This window comes from Bos grunniens, chromosome 12 (genome assembly GCF_055505025.1).
Source record: "Bos grunniens cultivar Pamir isolate PY7600 chromosome 12, Bosgru_T2T1.0, whole genome shotgun sequence".
In the NCBI taxonomy this organism is placed as follows: Eukaryota; Metazoa; Chordata; class Mammalia; order Artiodactyla; family Bovidae; genus Bos; species Bos grunniens.
Window position 1 is genome coordinate 81,346,090 of NC_141176.1, and position 21,843 is coordinate 81,367,932.

General features: G+C 40.4%; 1 long non-coding RNA gene across 1 annotated transcript; it reads right to left on the reverse strand.

Annotated features, from left to right (window-relative positions):
- Nucleotides 1–11,864: 11,864 nt before the first annotated feature.
- On the reverse strand, nucleotides 11,865–16,576 carry LOC147361980 (uncharacterized). Its single transcript, XR_015138423.1, has 2 exons — nucleotides 16,448–16,576; nucleotides 11,865–13,474 (listed from the first exon to the last, which is right to left on the reverse strand). It is a non-coding gene; the product is annotated as an uncharacterized LOC147361980 (long non-coding RNA).
- Nucleotides 16,577–21,843: the final 5,267 nt, after the last annotated feature.

Consider the following 21,843-nt stretch of genomic DNA (forward strand, 5'->3'; position numbering starts at 1 on the left):
CAGGAAAAACCCATACCCTTTAGTTTTCGATCACCGTCCCCTCCTTTCTCCTAGCTATGCTGCTGCTGCTGCTAAGTTGCTTCAGTCGTGTCCGACTCTGTGCGACCCCATAGACGGCAGCCCACCAGGCTCCCCCATCCCTGGGATTATCCAGGCAAGAACACTGGAGTGGGTTGCCATTTCCTTCTCCAATGCATGAAAGTGAAAAGTGAAAGTAAAGCCACTCAGTCGTGTCTGACTCTCAGTGACCCCATGGACTGCAGCCTACCAGGCTCCTCCATCCATGGGAGTTTCCAGGCAAGAACACTGGAGTGGGTTGCCATTTCCTTCTCCAATGCATGAAAGTGAAAAGTGAAAGTGAAGTCGCTCAGTCGTGTCCGACTCGTAGCAACCCCATGGACTGCAGCCTACCAGGCTCCTCCGTCCATGGGATTTTCCAGGCAAGAGTACTGGAGTGGGGTGCCATCTCCTAGCCATAGGCAACCCCTAATCTACTTTGTCTTTACAGATTGATCTATTCTAAACATTTCATGTAAGCAGAATCTTATAATACGTGATCTTTTGTGACTATCTTCTTTCCTTAGCATCAAGTTTTCAAAGTTCAATGTTGTAGCATGTATCAGTTCTTCATTCCTTTTTTAAGTATTTATTCTTTATTTAGTTTTGGCTGTGCTGGGTCTTAGTTGCTGCACATGGGCTTTCTCTAGTTGTGTCAAGCAGGGGCTACTCTCTAGCTGCGGCATGCAGATTTCTTACTGTGGTGGCTTCTCTTGTTGCAGAGCGCGGCTCTAGGCACTTCGGCTCAGTAGTTGTGGCTCCCGGGCTGCAGAGTGCAGGCGTGGTTAGTGTGGCTCACGGGCTTAGTAGCCCTGTGACATGTGGGATCTACCCAGACCAGAAATCGAACCAGCATTGCAAGGTGGTTTCTCAACCACTGGACCACCAGGGACGCCCTCTTCATTCCTTTTCATTGCCAAAATAATACTCTATTGCATGGATATACCACATTTTGCTTATCTGCTCATTGGTTGACAGGTATTTGAGTTGTTTCCAACTCTGGCCTTTGTGAATAATGCTGCTGAAAACATCCATCTGCCAGTTCTTGTGAGGACAGCTGTTGTTATTTCTCTTGGGTATGTACCAAGATTGTGGAACTGCTGGGTCAAATGATAACAAATACATTTAACTTTTTAAGGAACTGCAAGATGGTTTTACAAAGTGGCTGCCCTGTTTTCACTCTCACCAGTCGTGTAAGAGGGTTTCAATTTCTCTGCATTCTCACCAACATTGTTATCATGACTTTTTGATGCTGGCCATTTTAGTGGGTGTGAAGTGATATCTCATTGTGGTTTTGATTCTTATTTCTCTAATGGTTAATGATATGGAGCATCTTTTCATGTGTTTATTGGTAATTTGTGTGTCATCTTTGGAGAAAGTTCTATTCAGATCCTTTGCTCATGAAAAAAAAAATTGACAGGTTAAGTGCAGATTAGATTCTTAGTCTCTGGGTTGCTTCAGATCAGATCCTCTATTATATAAAAGTCCTAGTTGCATGAATTTGAATTGTTCCAATTCTGGTTCCATGAATCTACAATTTGGAAGAATTTCTGTATTTTAAGTTTGAATTTTATAGAAGGAAAGATGAGGAATAAAATGTTGCAAAAGGTCCCCACTTCCTACAGAGATGAACTTTCGAGTTAGAAGAGCTGTGGAGACACCTTTCAGGAAACTCCTCAGTTTGTGTCCTGCAAAACAGGTTTTCCATATCGGTGCAAAACCTGGCCCAGAAAGGAGCCAGTGGGCAGATGTGCTTAACTTCCCATGGCCTTTGAAAAAAATAAACCCAGTTTTTGTCTGAATTACATTATGGGGTGATCCATCTTCAACCAGCTAAGAGGGTAGCTACATTGTTCCACCAAATGTATGATGTAGCATGAAAATATACACCCCAAGAAAAGCAATTCAACAGGGTCTCATTATAGACATGCTCATGAAAGGTGCAGTCTTGGCAGGGAAAGCCAGCACTTTGCTTCCAGTCCTTTCCCTTCCTCTGAGTTCTTATGTCACTTAATTTAAAGATGAACATTTAGGCCCTTCCCTGGAGTCCAATAGTTAGGACTCCATACTGCCACTGCAGGGGGCACAGGTTCAATCCTGGGTTGCAGAACTAGGATCCTGCAGCCACACGGTGTGGTCAAAAAAAATTTTTTTTAATTTTTTTAATAAAGATGAACATTTAAATTTGTTTTAATTATTTTTTTTAAGTCTGCAGGCTCTGCATTCCTATGTACCAGGTTGTGAGTGCGTAGATGTAGTAGTTTGAGGTTTGAGAATTTAGGGTAAAAAGATGTGACCTGGGGCCATGAAGGCACCACAGTTGATCATTTAAACACAGTATGAGCTCACTGAATATTTAAGAATGAGTGACAGGAATTTTTATTTTTTCGAGAACAGAAGATATTTACATTATCCATCACTAATATGTCTGTCACCATCTCAAATAGAATTTAAATGGTGAAGGCTACATGAACAGCTTAAAGGATTCAAACCTATTGTTGAGTGAAAAAGGACACCGTATCTAAGTAATCATTAGAAGGTTTACATTTTAAAAAGAAGAAGGGATCGTGGTGTTTTCTGATTATCCAAAATTCTTATGGCTCATTTTGTGTCTAAACATGATGCATGCATGTTCAGGCACTTCAGTCATATTGACTCTTTGCCACCCTATGGACTGTAGCCTGCCAGGCTCCCCTGCCCGTGGAATTTTTCAGGCAAGAATACTGGAGCGGGTTTCCATGCCCTCCTCCAGACGATCTTCATGACCCAGAGATCGAACCCACATCTCCTGCATTGCAGGCAGAATCTTTACCACTGAGCCACCCGGGAAGCCCTTGCCTAACATGGACTGCTGCTGCTGCTGCTAATTCGCTTCAGTCGTGTCCGACTCTGTGCGACCCCATAGACGGCAGCCCACCAGGCTTCCCCATCCCTGGGATTCTCCAGGCAAGAACACTGGAGTGGGTTGCCATTTCCTTCTCCAATGCAGGAAAGTGAAAAGTGAAAGTGAAGTCGCTCAGCCGTGTCCGACTCTTAGCGACCCCATGGATTGCAGCCTACCAGTCTCGGTCCATGGGATTTTCTAGGCAAGAGCACTGGAGTGGCTTGCCATTGCCTTCTCCACTAACATGGACTAGAAGGCAAATAAAGCCATAATGCAAAGCATCCACCCCAAGCCCTCTATACCTGATTTTCTAGCCTACCCTTACCTCTATGATGCTCCCTACTCAACTATTTTTCCATCAGTTGCACCTACTGATGAAGAAATCAATAGACAGTTCCCAGATTACAGTCTTTGGTATTGGTTTGAAATGCCCAAAGGTCAGCCAGGGCAGCCAAGGTCAGCCAGCAACTGGTCACTTTCCCAGGGGCTGGAGGAATGGCTGAGATTCACTCCTTTAATATGTTCGTCATACGTCTTACGATCACCTTGTAATCAAGCATTGATTCTTAATCTGTATAACTTCTGATTTTGGACTCTTGGTAGGATCCTCAAGCAAAATGCCATGAGGACACCTCACAGACATGAGCCCTGCTCAGGAGCCAAAACATTAGAACAAATAACACGTGATGGAACTGAGGACAAAGAAGTGGGAAATTGGCACCAAAAAACTTTCAGGATTGGCAGGGAGACCTTGAAAGTGCTGAGACCGAACATTTTACCAAGGGGAAAAAAAAAGTGACCTTTACAAAGGGGTGTGCATGTGTTTTATGAAAAAATTTTATAAGCTGAAAATGTTGATTTTCAGTCATTACTGATGAAAATTAAGAAACAGAAGAAATACTAAACACAGTGAAACTAGGTCATCAAGGATAATCTAGGCCAAATTTGATTAATATATCATATAAGAACTTAAAACTACAGACCAAAATGCCATATGCTTATTTAACAGGGCACTGCCTTCTGCTTCTATATAAATTTGTCTCTATCTACTTGAGAAATCAGTTTCTGTCTTCAGTACTGAGTAGTAGAGTAGAAGTGAAATCCTAGGTCAAGCAGCTAAGTAGTTTCAAAGCTGAAGTTGTTGGTATATTTGGAGTCTGAGTAACCCCCAACCGCATGAGTTGTCCCTTTCGTGGCTTTGGGAACAGTTGGGTCAGCTAATAACAACTGAACAGCTGAACTGCCTGGGAAGCCTGTATGGTGGGCAAGTTGAAGGGGGCCAGCAGCGTGGCACTGCTGACCTGCAGCGGGTCACAATGGTAGTCAGCGGTCTCCATGGTAACGTCTCTGAGCCATGAGGTCGGAACTGTGGGATTAATGACATCCCACGACTGGAGCAACCATAGTGCTGAGAACAGCTTTGACTACGGTAAGTCATCCCTGGACCTGAGATATAAATGAAAAACTGGAAGAACTCAATTCATACTGAGGACAAATTCAGGAGATTCTGGAGGGCAAGTCTTTCGTGTGAGATCCTGCAGGGTCTTTTCACTGTCTCCCCATTTTCGGTCCCCACAGTGGTACCAACAAGGGAGGAAAGGCCAGAAAAAGTGATTCTGAGAATGGATTAGACAGAAACCAAGAAAGAAAGAATGTGAATTCTGTGACCGCAAGTTATTCCTTGAAACTGTGTCTTAAATTAGCTGTTGACCGCCTTTGTGTATTTAAGGAAGCATCATTTGGTTAGAGTTGCCCAAAAGAATGTAGACCATTGCCCGAGTGATCTGGGTGGCCATCCTGAAAGAGTTGGAAATGCGTTTTTGTTTCATTTAGGTGGTTCCGGGAAGAAACTTTTCCAGGACCTACGTATGGGTACGGCTGTTTCCCCTGATCAGTATCCTTGCAGCACCCAAGTAAGACTAAAATTATCAGATATATTTTGTTCTATCTCTGGCCACTGCTAACTGCATTCTTTGTTTCCTTTATAACAAAAAGTATCTACTCTTTTCTTCTACAGTGACGATATTCATTTCTTGATCATTTCACCTTCCAATCACTGATAGATTGCAATCCAAGTCACCAGGATTTTCCACCTGACTTTCCCACAGGAAAATAAGCACTTAAAAGCAGTTTGACTCTTAGCGTCTTTCATTTCTCAAGCATCTCAAGAAAAGCTCTGTTTAAAATCTTTAGAATTTCCATCCTAGGCCTCTATACATTCTGGCTGCTTCCTCTCAGAGGCTAAGGACACGTTATTTTCATTTTCAGGGACTATAGGCTAGTAAAGGAGGGATAACATAATTCATTTTCACTGCGGGAAAAGTAAATCACTTAGTAGTCAAAAGACTACTTACTTAATGGACTACCTTACTTAACTGTTTCTCTGAGAACTTAATCCCCTAACAAGGTATATGAAGTTGCTGAGTCATGTCTGACTCTTTGCTATCCCATGGACTATAGCCTACCAGGCTCCTCCATCCATGGAATTTTTCAGGCAAGAGTACTAGAGTGGGTTGCCATTTTCTTCTCCAGGGGATCTTCCCAACCCAGGGATCAAACCCAGGTCTCCCACATTGCAGGCAGATGCTTTACCATCTGAGCCACCAGGGAAGCCCAGCAAGGTATAAAAAAAGCCAAAATTACAAAGAAAATTATTAGATACAGGCGACTTGTCAATGGCAATTCTCTTATTATTTAAAGTTCTAATTTAGGCCTCCCTAAACACTTTTGCTCCACGTTTTTATATGTGTTTAAACATATATATGTTGGAACCTCCGTAAACTAGCAGTGAGAGGCAGCTCTATGCTGGAGCATTGTGTCTGCACCTGCTTAAACGTTTGGAACGCAATTAGGAAGCCCTCAGTGAAAAATATCTGAGAAGCCAAATAGTAGTAAAGTTCATGCACGGGACTCTACAGAAAATATACTCGGTTTTCCCTATTTCATATACCATTTAATATACTCGGTTATTTGGTCTCCAGAGTCCACAGCAAACCAAATGATGAGAGCAGCTGACAAGGAGAGACGGCTGTCATTTTATGTCGGCAGCTATGAAAAGTGGCAGGAGACCTGTGTTCGATCCCTGGGTCGGGAAGATCCTCTGAAGAAGGAAATGGCAACCCACTCCAGGACTCTAGCCCGGAGAATCCCAGGGACAGAGGAGCCTGGCAGGCTAAAGTCCGTGGGGTCGCAAAGAGTCGGACATGACCGAGCGACTATTACTCACACACTCACTCATAAGAAGTGGCAGCTGAACTGACAGGAAAAATGAAAAAGAGAAAACTTCTAAAAGCCAGGCAGATGTAAGACCTCAAATCCCAGAGGTGCAGAAACTTTGTTTCAGGACAAGCACCTCTAAGTGCCCTCTGTAGTCATCTGTTTCAACAACAGAGAGATAATTGACTTAATTATCCTCAAAGCTTGGTGCTGGAAAGATTTCTTGGGACTCGGCCCAACTCTCCCAATTCACAGATGAAGACGTGGAGGCCTAGGGAAGCTCCAGGGGCCCAGGTCAGCATTGTAGCTGGTTAGTATTGGAGCTGTAGTTGGAACCAGTTTTATTCTGACCCCAATACACTTTTTTCTTGACAAAATGGTTGAAGCCTCATTGGTTAAAGATGAGGATTGACTGAGATAAAGTATAGAAAGTTCACACAAAAACAGAAAGAAATTGAAATCTTGTTAGCTATTATTATGAATTTTTAAATCTGATCTAAAAGACTCTGATGCTGGGAGGGATTGGGGGCAGGAGGAGAAGGGGACAACAGAGGATGAGATGGCTGGATGGCATCACCAACTCGATGGACAAGAGTTTGGGTGAACTCCGGGAGTTGGTGATGGACAGGGAGGCCTGGCATGCTGCAATTCATGGGGTCGCAAAGAGTCAGACACGACTGAGCGACTGAACTGAACTGAAACAATGGTTGAGCATTTTTAATATGAATCTTTTAAATATTGTTTCTTCTTCTGAAAATTAATTTCCATGAAGCAACCCATTCTTGGGTGCTAAAATGTCACCTCTTCAGAAAGGTTCTCCCTTGATCACCCTGTTAAAAAAACAGTGCCTCTTTCTTTTACTTTCTATCTCTTTACCTTGGTTTAATATGTCTTATAACCTACCACCATAAGAAGTTATATATCAGTTCAGTTCAGTTGTACAGTCATGTCCGACTCTTTGCAACCCCATGGACTGCAGCACTCCAGGCTTCCCTAGAGTTGGCTTAACCAACTTCCGGAGCTTGCTCAAACTCATGTCCATTAAGTCGGTGATGCCATCCAACCATCTCATCCTCTGTCATCCCCTTCTCCTCCTGCCATCAGTGGTTTCCAGCTTCAGGGTCTTTTCCAATGAGTCAGTTCTTTGCATCAGGCAGCCAAAGTATTGGAGCTTCAGCATCAGTCCTTCTAATGAATATTCAGGACTGATCTCCTTTAAGATTGGTTGGATCTCCTTGCAGTCCAAGGAACTCTCAAGAGTCTTCTCCAACACCTCAGTTCAAAAGCATCAATTCTTTGGTGCTCAGCTTTTTTCCATAACTTTGACTAGATGGACCTTTGTTGGCAAAGTGATGTCTCTGCTTTTTAATATGCTGTCTAGGTTGGTCATAGGTTTTCTTCCAAAGAGCAAGCATCTTTTAATTTCATGGCTGCAGTTAGCATCTGCAGTGATTTTGGGAGCCCAAGAAAATAAAGTCTGTCACTGTTTCCATTGTTTCCCCATCTATTTGCCATGAAGTGATGGGACCAGATGCCATGATCTTCGTTTCTTGAATATTGAGTTTAAAGCCAGCTTTTTCATTCTCCTCTTTCACTTTCATCAAGAGGCTCTTTACTTCTTTTTCACTTTCTGCCATAAGGGTGGTATCATCTGCATATCTGAGGTTATTGATATTTCTCCTGGCAATCTTGATTCCAGCTTGTACTTCATCCAGCCTGGCATTTCACATGGTGTACTCTGCATATAAGTTAAATTAGCAAAGTGACAATATACAGCCTTGATGTACTTCTTTCCCAATTCATATATATATATATATATGTGTGTGTGTGTGTGTGTGTGTGTGTGTACACAAATATATACATATATATATATATACAAACACACATATATATAAAGGCTTTCCTGGTGGCTCAGTGGTAAAGAATCTGCCTGCCAATGCAGGAGACAGAGATTCAGTTCCTGGGTTGGGAAGATCCCCTGGAGAAGGAAATGACAAACCACTCCAGTATTCTTGCTTGGGAAATCCCATGGACAGAGGAGACTGATAGGCTATAGTCCACGGGGCCACAAAGAGACACACGACTGAGCCACTGAACTGAACAATAAATTATACACACACACACACACACACACACACACAAATGTAACTTATTATAACAAGCCTAAATTGTAACATATAACGAAATCCCTTTATAATGATGGTGTTTATATATAAGTACCAATATTCCCACCTTAAACTGAGTTCTATCAAGATTTTCTATCTGTAGTTAGGTTTTAAGAGGAAATATTTGGGCTGTGGTAGAGGTGAATTCATGTAACACAAGAATTCTTTTTTTTTTAATTTATTTTAATTGGAGGCTAATTACTTTACAATACTGTAGTGGTTTTTGCCATACATTGACATGAATCAGCCATGGGTGTACATGTGTCCCCCATCCTGAACCCCCCCCACCTCACTCCCCATCCCATCCCTCAGGGTCATCCCAGTGCACCGGCCCTGAGCTCCCTGTCTCATGCATCGAACCTGGACTGGCGATCTATTTCACATATGGTAATATACATGTTTCAATGCTATTCTCTCAAATCATCCCACCCTTGCCTTCTCCCACAGAGTCCAAAAGTCTGTTCTTTACATCTAACACAAGCATTCTTATAAGACAGTTTCAATGTCACTGTTACTGGACATGGCATATAAAAATTAGAACACCTTCCTGAATCTTCCCATTTACTTTCTATGTTCTTTAAAAGGGCCTGGACTATTATCTCTGATGATCAAGCAAAAACTTAAGTGTAAACAAAATTTAGATAACAGCTTAGATTGAGATGGGAAAAGAATAGCATTTGACATCTTAGTTTTGATTTGATCTTGTGATCTAATTTCTTTAAATGATCATTTTAATTCCATATTGTTAAAACATGGTTTCTAAGTGAGTTTGAGAAGTAGATGAGATTGTAAGAAGGCTGATAGTTAAGATTTAGAGAAAATAGTATTTCCTCAGCACCACCACCACTACTACATCTCCTGAAACATGAAAAATAAAAATAGGGAGACTTCCCTCATGGTTCAGTGGTTAAGACTTCACCTTCCTATGCTGCAGGTGCACCAGTTCAATCCCTGGTCAGGGAACTAGATCTCACATGCCTCATGGGCCAAAAAACCCAAACAGAAAACAGTAACAATATTGCAACAAAAGCAGTAAAGACTCTAAAAATGGTCCACATCAAACAAAATCTTTTTTAAAAATCCCCTCAAATAAAATGCTGTGCAATTGACATTTAACATTTGTACCTACTTGTTCCTTTGACTACCTTTACTTTCGCCCTTAGTGGACTCCTAGATGTTAAAACAGCCCTTGCAAACAGATCAAAGGAAATTAGAATATAAGGGGATAGGTTCACTGTGCCAGTTCCCTCTTATGATGATATGTGTGTTATGTACGAATTAGAAACCTCCTGCCTGACCTCTAGTGTTAGGATGTCTCAAGGCTGAGTCCTTGGCCCCCTTCTCTCTTCCCCAGGCAACATCACCCACTTCCACAGCTTTAAATGCCATGAATGTGATGGCTGAAGTTGGCATTTCCAGCTCTGCCCTCCTCCTTGATCGCCTGGCCTCTCTGTCCAACTACTTGCTGGACATTGTCACCCAGGTGCCTAGTGGCATCTCGAATTCACCATGAACAAAACCCAACTCTTATTTTCTTCTCTCCAGACCTTACCCTTAAAAGATCTTCATCTAAATTCCATCACCCGTTCTCAGAGCCCAAACCTAGGTATGCTTGATTCGTCCATCTCATCTTCATCAGAGAAGGATCCACCATAACGCTTGTGAAGTTTCATCTGCCATGCCTTCCACACGCACAGGACCCTTGCAAGGCACCCCATTTTGTGTTCGGGTTTTCATTTTTCTTACAGAGGGCCCTCAACTTGTGTATATTTCAGGTCCCATTAAACTTGGATCTGCCTCTGCACCCTACCTCCTGCCCTATTTTGTAAGAAAAGTATTTCAAGCCACCACCTTCTCTGACCTCGAGTACAACAATGACCTCCTGATGTTCCCCAGCTTCCTCACTTCCCTCTATATAGCAGCCAGAATGATCTTTTGAAACTGTTTTCTAGTCGTACCCCTTACTTAACCCACTGGCTTCCCGTTCCACTTAAAATAAGTCGTACCATGGAACCATCACAATGCCTGTGGTCATCTGGTCCTTGCTTAGCTCCCAGTCCTTTCTCTGCACAGCTGACTCCCCTCTGGCTGTACCCTTCTTTCCTTGCTGGGATATACTGCAGTCTTTTTTGCCTCAAGGCTTTTGTACTAGTCCTTTCCCTGGCTGAAGGGAATTTTCCCCATTTCTTCACTTGTCACCTCATCATTCCAGTCTCCCTGGTGGCTCAGACGGTAAAGTGCCTGCCTGCAGTGCGGGAGACCAGGGTTCGATCCCTGGGTTGGGAAGATCCCCTGGAGAAGGAAATGGCAACCCACTCCAGTACTCTTGCCTGGAAAATTCCATGGACTGAGAGGCTCCTCAGAGCCTTCTAGGCTACAGTCCGTGGGGTCGCAAAGAGTCGGACACGACTGAGCAACTTCGCTTTCACTTTTCATCAAGTCTCAGCTCAAACGTCACCTCCCCTCAGAAGACTGTGTCCTTTGGGTGGAGATTCAGCTCCACCCCAGTCATTCTTGATCCCATTATCCCCTTCTTTTCACTTGTCACAATAAGAAACTATCTACTCAGTTTTCTTTATTGTCTGACTTCTTTCAAAAGATTATGTACTCCCTGAAGGTTCACTTGCTCACCACTGAATCCCCACAGCCTAGCAGTATCTACTGCAGAGAAGGTTCCCATAAAGTATTTGCTAAATAAATGCACAAGTGAAATGTGTGTTAAATAAAGAAGAGGTACTACACATAGTGTCAGTAGGATTGAGGAATACGAACTTTTTATGAAGTTTTTTTTCACTTCTTCCTTACTAACTGTAGACTGTTAAAACTTTATCTTTCCAGTGGATGCAAATTTGAGATGTGAATTGATGTCACAATTAATATTCCACTCTGTACAGAATCATAATATGTGAGCTAAAATGTATATGGCATTGTGTCCAAACTGTACGGTATTTGTCATAAGTAGCAAGTAAATGGAGAGGAAAATATACAGACTAAATCTCATCTGAATCTCCCCATTCCTCTTGCCCCCAGACATTGGTTCAGGAGTGCTCAGGTTTGAGAGTTATGAATGCCATCCATATATTCTGAACAGAACTACATATATTGTGAAAAAAATAGGAAAAAAAATCAGTATTTGAAATCTGCATCAATTTCCTTCATCTAAGGAAAGGCATTTTTTAAAATATCCATTTTATCAGAGATATAATTCATATACCATAAAGTTCACTCTTTCAAAGTGTACAGTTGAGTGTTTAGTATATTTACAAGAGTTTCACATCCATCACCACAATCACATTCCAGAACATTTCACTCCCCAAGAAACTCCAGACCTATTACCAGTCACTCCACAGTCCCTCCCCTCCTCTCTTACTCAGCGCCCTCACCTCCCGGCTCCCGGCAACCACTAGTCCATGTTCAGTCTCTCTGAATTTGCTGATTCTGGAAATTTCATAACCGTGTAACCAAAAAATATGTGATTTTTAACATTACGTTTCTTTCACTGATAATGTTTTAAAGGTTCATCCATGTTATACACTGTGTCAGTATTTCATTTTCTTTTATTGCCAAATAATACCTCATTGTGTAGACAAGCAACATTTTATCTATTCCTCGGTTGATGGACATTTGGATTGTTAATTCTTTTTGGCTATTATGCATAATGTTGCTATGACCATTTATGTACAAGTTTTGTGTAGATATACATTTCCATTTCTCTCAAGGATATACTTCAGTAGAATTGCTGAGTCATATAGTAGTTCTGTTTAACTTCTAAAGAACTGTCAAACTGTTTTCCAAATTGACTGCTCCATTTTACATTCCCATCAGCAGTGTATGAGGGTTCCAATTTCTACACCAATCTTTCCACCAGAACTTGCTATTGTCCTTTTTATTATAGTCATCCTTGTGGGTATGAAATGGTACCTCATTATACATTTCCCTAATAATTAAGGATGTTGATCATCTTTTAATGTACTTAAAGCTATCGGTATCCATATATCTTCTTTGGCGGAGTGTCTATTCAAATATTCTGCTCATTTATTAGTTTTGGGGGGTTTTTTGGCTATAGAGTTGTATAGTTCTTTATACATTCTGATATAAGTCTCTTAACAGCTATATGATTTGCAAATATTTCTCCCATTCTATGGATTGTCTTTTAATTTGCTTGATGGTTTCCTTGCAAGCACAAAAGTTGTATCTGTTTTTTTTTTTCCTTTGTCTTTTTGTGATTTTGGTGTCACATCTAAGAAACCAATGCTTAATTCAAGGCCATGAAAATTTGATCTCATGTTTTCTTCCAAGAATGTGATAGTTTTAGCTCCCACATTTAGATCCATGCTTCATTTTGAGGTCCACACACTGTGCAAGCTAGCAGTCCATTTCATTCTTTTCCACGTGGATATCATGCAAAAGATAATATCAAGTCGTACCAGCAATCTTTGTTAAAAAAAGAGTGTTCTTTCACATTGAATGGTCTTGGTACCTGTATATATCAGCATTCTCCAGAGAACCATTAGCATACATTATAGAGAGATTTATCTTAAGGAATTAGCTACCATAATCGTCAGGCCTGGCATGTCTGAAATTGTAGGGCAGGCCAACAAGTGGAAATTCAGATAAAAGTTGATTTTGTAATCTAGAGCCTGAACTTTGCAGAGCAAGTAGCAAGCTTTCTTATGTTGCCGTCTTGAAGCAGAATTGCTTCTTCTTCTGTAAACCTGTCTTTGCTGTCAAGGCCTTCCACTGGTTGAATGAGACCCACTCACCTACTGAGGGTAATCTGCTTTACTTAGATCAACTATTGTAAATGTTACTGACATCCACAATACCTTCCCAGCAACATCTAGACCAGGGTTTGACCAAACAACCAGGCTTCACAGCCTAGTCAAGATGAAATATAAGATTAACCATTACAGCACCCTTGCCAAAAATCACCTGACCACAAATGTATCACTTATTTCTAGATTCTCCACTCAATTTCATTGATCTATATATGCCCATCCTTATGCCAGTACTGCTGTTTTGATTATTGAAGCTTTATGGTAAGCTTTACAATCAAGGTGTGAGTCCTCCAACTTTTGTTTTGTTCAAGATGTTTTAGCTATTTTGTAGTCTCTTGCAACTCATACGAATTTTAGGACCAGCTTGTCCATTTCTGGAAAAAAAAAAAAAAAGAAGTTGAAATTTTAATAGTTACTCCCTTGAATCTGGGCTTCCCTGGTGGCTCGGACTGTAAAGTGTCTGTCTGCAGTGCAGGAGACCTGGGTTCAATCCCTGGGTTGGGAAGATCCCCTGGAGAAGGAAATGGCAACCCACTCCAGTACTCTTGCCTGGAAAATTCCATAGACTGAGGAGCCTGGTAGGCTACAGTCCATGGGGTTGCTAAGAGTCGGACATGACTGATAATTTGAGGAATACTGCCATCTTAATATTGTCTTCAATTCATGTACATAGAATGTCTTTCCATTTATTTAGCTCTTTATAAATTTCTTTTAACTATGTTTTATAATTTTTAGTGTACGAGTCTTACTCTTATTAAATTTGTTCCTGAGCATATTATTTTTGATGCTGTTATAAATGGGATTTCCTTAATTTCATTGTTTTGATTGATCATTGCTAGTTTATAGCAACATAATTGATCTTTGTATATTGAGCTTGTGTCCTGCAACCTCGCTGAGTTCTAATAGCATTTTTGTGGATTCATCTGGGTTTTTTTCCATACAAGATCATGTCATTTATGAATCTCCAGTACAATGTAAAATAGAAATGATGAGAATGGACATTCTTATCTTATTCTTGATGTCAGGGAGAAAGCATTGATTTTTCCACCCAGGAAGCATGATATTAGCTGTGGGTTTTTCATCAATGGCTATTATCAGTTTAATGATGTTTCTTTCTTTTCCTAGTTTGTTGAGTGTTTTTTGTTATGAAAGGGTGTGGGATTCTGTCAAAGGCTTTTTCTGCATCATTGAGAGAACATTGTGATCTTTGTACTTTATTCTTTTACTATGATATATTACATTGATTGATTTCCTTATGTTATACCAACCTGGCATTCCTGGGATTAACTCACTTGGTAATACTATATAATTCTATTATATGTTGCTGGATTCACTTTCCTAGGATTTTGTTGAGAACTTTCGCATCAATATTTATATTGGTAAGTGGCTCTTCTGAGCTGTCTTTAGTTTTGGTATCGGGTTAACATTAGCCTCATAGAATAAGTAAGTGTTCACTACACTCCTGTTTTTTGAGTTTAAGAAGGATTGGAGCTAACTCTTCTTTGAATGTTTGGTAGAATTTACAGTGAGTCCTGGAATTGTGAAAAGTTTTTTTTTAATTATTAATTCGATCTCTTTTCTATTCCAATTTTCTATTTCTTCTTGAATTTACTTTCAAAGTTGAGATGAGATTTTCTAAGAATTTCCCCATTTTATTTAGGTTATTTAATTTGTTAGCATATGATTCCTCACAGTATCCCCTAATAATTCTTTTTATTTCTGAAAGTTTAATAGTGATCCCCTCTTGTCTTATTTTATTTTGGGGAGCTGTGCCTCGAGGGTTGGGGGATCTTAGTTCCCTGACCAGGGGCTGAATCTGGGCCACTGCAGTGAAAGCACCAAGTCCTAACCACTGTGCTGCTGCTGCTGCTGCTGCTAAGTCACTTCAGTCGTGTCCGACTCTGTGTGACCCCATAGATGGCAGCCCACCAGGCTTCCCCGTCCCTGGGATTCTCCAGGCAAGAACGCTGGAGTGGGTTGCCATTTCCTTCTCCAATGCATGAAAGTGAAAAGTGAAAGTGAAGTCGCTCAGTTGTGTCCAACTCTTAGCGATCCCATGGACTGCAGACCACCAGGCTCCTCCATCCATGGGATTTTCCAGGCAAGAGTACTGGAGTGGGGTGCCATTGCCTTCTCCGCCTAACCACTGTACCACAAGGGAATTCCCTCCTTTTTTATTTCTAATTTTAGTAATTTGAATCTTCTTTTCTTGATCAACCAAGCCCAAAATTTATCAATTTTTTGACTTTTCAAAGAATAAAATTTTTTTTCTATATTGTTTTTCTATTCTCTATTTCCTTTATTTCCTTTCTTTTTATTTCTTCTTCTTACTCTGGGTTTAGTTTGCCCTTTTCCTAGTTTCAAAGAAATTAGATTATTGATTTGAGATCTCTCTTCCTTATTAATAAAGATCCTTACAACTCTGAATCTTCCTATGAGAATTGTTTTCACTGTATCCCCTAAGTTTTGGTATCTTATGTTTTCATTTTCCTCCATCTCAGCACTTTCTAATTTCTCTTGTGACCTCGTCTTCAAGCCACTTTTTATTTAGGAGTGGGATGATTAATTTCTACTTATTTGTGAATTTCCTTTGTTCTTGACCTCTAATATCATTTTACTGTGGATGGAGAACATACTTCACATGACTCCAATCCTTTTAAGCTCACCGAAGCTTGTTTTATGGTCTAACATATGACCGATCCTGGAGAATGTTCCCCATGCACTTGAGAAGAATGTGCATTCTGCTGTCACTGGCTGGAGTGCTACAGAGAGACGTCTGTTAGGTCTTCTATTTGTTGTTGCTTTTCTGCCTAGTGGTCCTACTCATTATTCAAAGTAAAAATTGAAGTCTCCAACTATTTTATTGAATTTCCCTCCAGCTTATTAAAGCTTTACTTCATGTATTTTGGGGCTCTGTGGGTAGGTACATATGTTTATAATTGTTAAGTCTTCCAGACTGATTGACACTTTTATCACAATAAAATGTCCTCCTTTGTCTCTGATAACAATTTCATTTTAAAATGTATTTTATCTAACATTAATATAGCCATTTCAACCCTTTTTTGGATACTGTTTGCATGTATATCTTTTTCTATTCTTTTACTTTTAACCTATTTGTGTTCTAAGGAACAACATTAAACTTAAAAACTAAACTGTTGTGCTAAGTATATTTTTGTCTCAGGTATTAAAATGCAGCAAATGATGGCTTTAAAATCCATTTACCACATTTAAATGAAAATATCTAAATAATAAAAGATAGTCTTCCACCCCCCCCCCATCTCTTAACCAGTCCTTGATTTAACCCATAACGGTTTATTCCACAGGATTAAATCTGGAGTCTTACTTACCTTCTAAAGGTTCACCAATCCATTTATTGTCAAACCAGCAGGGAAAGGAAATTCCTAAGCAAGGAACACTGCTCAGAAAGTACTGTACCATGTCTCCAAATCCCTGAGAATCAATTCTGGAAAACTGGAAGCAACGGAGAGCACTATAAGGTAACTGATTTTCACTTGAGTTCCTAAATCTAAGTGAACAAAGTACTCAGGACACCTGAGTTAGTTTTATTATTTTATTCTCTGGGAAAGCACTGTCCAATAAAAATATAACATGAACAAATGCAAATCACATATGTAAATTTTAAAGTTTCTAGTAGCCACATATTATTAAAAAGAAAAAAAAAGCCAAATTTATTTATTATTTAGCTAATAATTATAGTTTATTAATAAATATATTTTATTTAACCCAGTATAATATCATTTCTACACATGACTAATACAATATTATTATTCTTTGCTGTTGTTCAGTACTAAGTCATGTTCAACTCTTTGCAACCCCGTGGACTGCAGCACACCTGGCTTCCCTGTCCTTCACTATCTCCCAGAGTTTTCTCAAATTCATGTTATTCTTAATTTCCTATCGAGTCTCTGAAATTTACACTTAAAGCACAATTTAATGAAAGCCAGCCACTTTTCAGATGATTAACAGCCATAGTCACTAATGGCTACCACACTGGACAGCGCAACAGTAGTATTTAAAGCTGAGAATTAGCCTTGAAATCCTCTATGATGACCAAATCAAACCTAAAATTTTTTTCTTAACCACAACTATTGTCCATTGCTTATATAATAGGAGCATAAAAATGTAATAACCTAACAGGTGGTACAATCAGAATTAAATTTACAAAATGTGGAAGTTCCAATCTGCATTGGTTCAACAGACTGCATGGAACAGACTGGTTCCAAATCAGGAAAGGAGTACGTCAAGGCTGCATATTGTCACCCTGCTTATTTAACTTATACGCAGAGTATATCATGTGAAATGTCAGGCTGGATGAAGAACAAGATGGAATCAAGATTGCCAGGAGGAATATCAATAACCTCAGATACGCAGATGACACCACCCTTATGGCAGAAAGCAAAGACTAAAGAGTTTCTTGATGAACGTGAAAGAGGAGAGTGAAAAAGTTGGCTTAAAACTCAACATTCAGAAAAGTAAGATCATGGCATCCAGTCGAATCACTTCATGGCAAATAGATGGGGAAACAATGGAAACAGTGACAGACTTTATTTTGGGGGGCTTCAAAATCACTGCAGATGGTGACTGTAGCCATGAAATTAAAAGATACTTGCTCTGTAGAAGAAAAGCTATGACCAACGTAGACAGCATATTAAAAAGCAGAGACATTACTTTGCCAACAAAGGTCTGTCTAGTCAAAGGTATGGTTTTTTCAGTAGTCACGTATGGATGTGAGAGTTGGACTATAAAGAAAGCTGAGTACTGAAGAACTGATACTTTAAACTGTGGTGTTGGAGTAGACTCTTGAGAGTCCCTTGGACAGCAAGGAGATCAAACCAGTCTAGCTAAAGGAAATCAGTCCTGAATATTCACTGGAAGGACTGATGCTGAAGCTGAAACTCCAATACTTGGGCCACCTGATGAGAAGAACTGACTCACTAGAAAAGACCCTGATGCTGGGAAACAATGAAGGTGGGAGGAGAAGGGGACGACAGAGGATGAGATGGTTGGATGGCATCACCGACTCGATGGACATCAGTTTGAGTAAACTCCGGGAGTTGGTGATGAACAGGGAAGCCTGGAGTGCTGCAGTCCATGGGGTCACAAAGAGTTGGATATGACTGAGCGACTGAACTGACTGAATCTGCATTGGTAATGATTTGTAACATTTATTAAGCATTTGCTCTGTGCCAGGCACTATGACAAGTATTTTAAAACATGGTGAAAGTTACTTCTGTTATCTCCATTTCATGGAAGAGGAAACTGGGGCTAAGAAAAGTTAATTAACTTGGGCAAGATCAAGCAGCATGTAAGTTGTGAAGTCTCTTTCTGGTTGGCTCTGGAGCCTGTAAGCCTAGCCTCCAAATTCTACTGCCTCCCTAAAATGAATCAACCACCTGCAGACATATAGTGAATTTCATATATAAAGCTATGAGAGAGAGTCCAAATTTCCCCTGCGTGTGTTCAATTCAGCAATTTGCTGAGGGCCTATTGTGTTCAGTGCCCTTGGGAATCAGGTTTCACTCACCCCTGGCTGGCATGCTCTGACTGAAACTGACTGCTTCAGAGAGGGGCTCGAACATTTTGATAAAAAGCGGCAGAAGAAATGTGAACTATTCAGCATTTTTTATTTTGAGTAAATAGCTCTTCAACAGCTCTCAACTTTTTCTGCTTGCTCTCATCTAGGCAATTGATAACATCACTAATGGAAAGAGTTAGAAATCTTCTTTATCAGCCAAGTGTCTACTAACTATTCTTTAAATTCATCCACGTACTATTTTAATTTGTATAATTGAAAGATTAATAGAAACTATACAGATATATTTTATACACACAGAAATGTGATTACACATTTATATCTATGTAGCTTTAAAAGTAATTGTTTAAGGCCTGTTTATTATTTAATACCCAAATCCATCTAACTAATAATAGTTGCAACTGCCAAGTAAATACGATGCAGATGCCATACTGTGTACATTTACAAATGTTATCCTAGCTTTTACAACACTCCTATGAAGAAGTATTATTCCCTATTTTACAGATGAGGAAATATAGCCAACTTTTTTTTCAGTATGTTATGTTACTGGGGAGAAGGTAATGGCAACCCACTCCAGTACTCTTGCCTGGAAAAATCCCATGGACAAAGGAGCCTGGTAGGCTGCAGTCCACGGGGTCGCTATGAGTCGGACACGACTGAGTGACTTCACTTTCCCTTTTCACTTTCATGTATTGGAGAAGAAATGGCAACCCATTCCAGTGTTCTTGCCTGGAGAATCCCAGGGACGGGGGAGCCTGGTGGGCTGCCATCTATGCGGTCACACAGAGTCGGACACAACTGAAGTGACTTAGCAGCAGCAGCAGCTATTAATAAAATACAAACATCTGTAAATAATATCATCACCTTAAACCTGTGTACAGTTACAGATGATAATACTTCCATTTACATCATCCAAACTGACTCTCATAATAAGTCGTGATACAGAAAGCCCATATGCTTACAACTACCAGGATAGGTAATTAAGGTTCTTTTGGAGTCCTGCAGCAACTTTTAAACAATTACAAATTGTTCATTTGGGAGAATCTTATTTTATTTGCATTCAGCACCTAATGAACCAGAAATGACAGACAAGACCAAATTCTACCACAGCTGACAGGAGCTTCCACAGAAGTTTCATAAGCTTCATTTCCCCAGTCTCCTCCCATTTTTAGGACAGGCCCATCCATGTGGGAGCCCAGGAAACGAAGAGCAGCAACCAGAGAGGATTCTGAGGCTCTCTTTTGCCTCCTGTAGATTTATAAACAAGACTGATGGCCAGTCAGCACGGTGCCTTCTCACAAACTTCAAATATCCTAAACTACCTAGACGTCAGGTCACAGGTGACAGAAACTTGCAGCTTTCCATTTTTCCTACCTCACTGTCTTTTACAGGGAGTTGTAAATGCCCTAAGCAACTATGCCTCCAGAATTTAATAGGGGTCTGGAGAATTCCAGACTGTACAGTCCATGGGGTTGCAGAGTCAGATACAACTGAGCGACTTTCACTTTCACTTTCAATAAGCTAAGACAAAGGCATCAAGAGCTGGCCGTTTTCCCAGTTAACTAGCCCAAAGCAATGCCAACCCATTGGGAGTAAGACTCAAAAAGTTTTCTGCTCCTCCATTTCATTCCCAATTATACTTTAATGTTAAAACTTTTGTGATTAGTAATATCATACCTTATCAACCATTATTATTTCTTTTTATAGATGAGACATTGAGCTTTAAAGACTAAGTGCTCACTGAACTTCACATGACTAATAAGAGACTAAAGACTCAAACCGGTTCAACTCAAGTTCAAGGTTCTTTACCTTAAACCATCTAATCTCCTTGGGAAATAAATCTCTATTCTTGTGGACTGCCTTTATACAATATCTGAGCTATTTTCTTATGGGGAGATAATACGCAAAAAACAAACTGCATTATCTCCATGGGAAACTGGTTTCCAGTGCAGTAAATTCCTAGAAAGCCGAGCATTACAAACTCTTCTAAGGTGACAGGCAGTCCTGCTGCTAAGAGGACAGTAGGTCTTGCAATCTATCCACCTAGTAGGTGTTCTGGACGCCAAAACTGGTCTCAACTGTTCTGTTACCTACTCCAAGGTTATAGGCATTGCTCCCATTTGGGAATCTCCTTATTCATTACCCTTAAAAATCTCCTCCTTCTCTTTTGATTAGATACTTACAATATTAAAAGAAAGATGGGCTGTCCGTCCATATTCTAGCAGTTGATGTCACCACTAATACTAACTTGTGTTGTTTCTAGCCTGAAATAATTTTATGCTTTTTTGCCTCATCAAGCTTCCTATTTTGACAAATCTGTAGACTTAGGTTGTGGTTTAGTTGCTCAGTCATGTCCAACTCTTTGCAACCCCATGGACTGTAGCCCACCAGGCTCCTCTATCCATGGGATTCTCTAGGCAAGAATACTGGAGTGGGTTGCCACTTCCTTCTCCAGGGGATCTTCCTGACCCAGGGATCAAACCCGAATCTCCTGCATCTCCTGCACGGGTAGGTGGATTCTTTATCACTGAGCCACTAAGGGAGCTCTAGGCTTAGGTTGGATTTTCTATTATTTGAGATATTTGAGATAAATATATGTAATCTACAGAGTCATTGCCTATAAACACACATACTACAGCAGGTGTTAGATCAGGCCATACTCTGAGCAAGCCTGTAGGCAATTCACTTACTTCATAGGTAAGCTAGTCATTAAAGGTAATTGTTGTAGTATGTAATTCCCCAAATCCTAATAAACCTTGGGTGAGGTTATTAAGCCTCCTCAGAATCCAGACATGTCCACTGCAAAAAACAAAAATCAAAACCTACCCCAAATTAATGTACACAATGGTTTGTCTTTGAAGAAATAACGTGTTGTAAGAATGACAAATTGTCACACCTAAGAAACATCAATTCTACAAAGCTAGGTTGGCAATCTTCTTATGGACAACACCATCACAGTCAGAGATAAAACTCTCTAAGGGAGTTTTCTCCATGAATCAGTCAGAATTCTTTAAAAATATTTTGGCCAGCAATCATAGTTTCATGTGGATCCCTGGCAGCTCAGTTGATAAAAGAATCCGACTGCAAAGTGGGACACCTGGCTTGGGAAGATCCCCTGGAAGAGGGCATGGCAACCCCTCCAGTATTCTTGTCTGGCGGGCTACAGTCCATGAGGTCACAGAGTCAGGC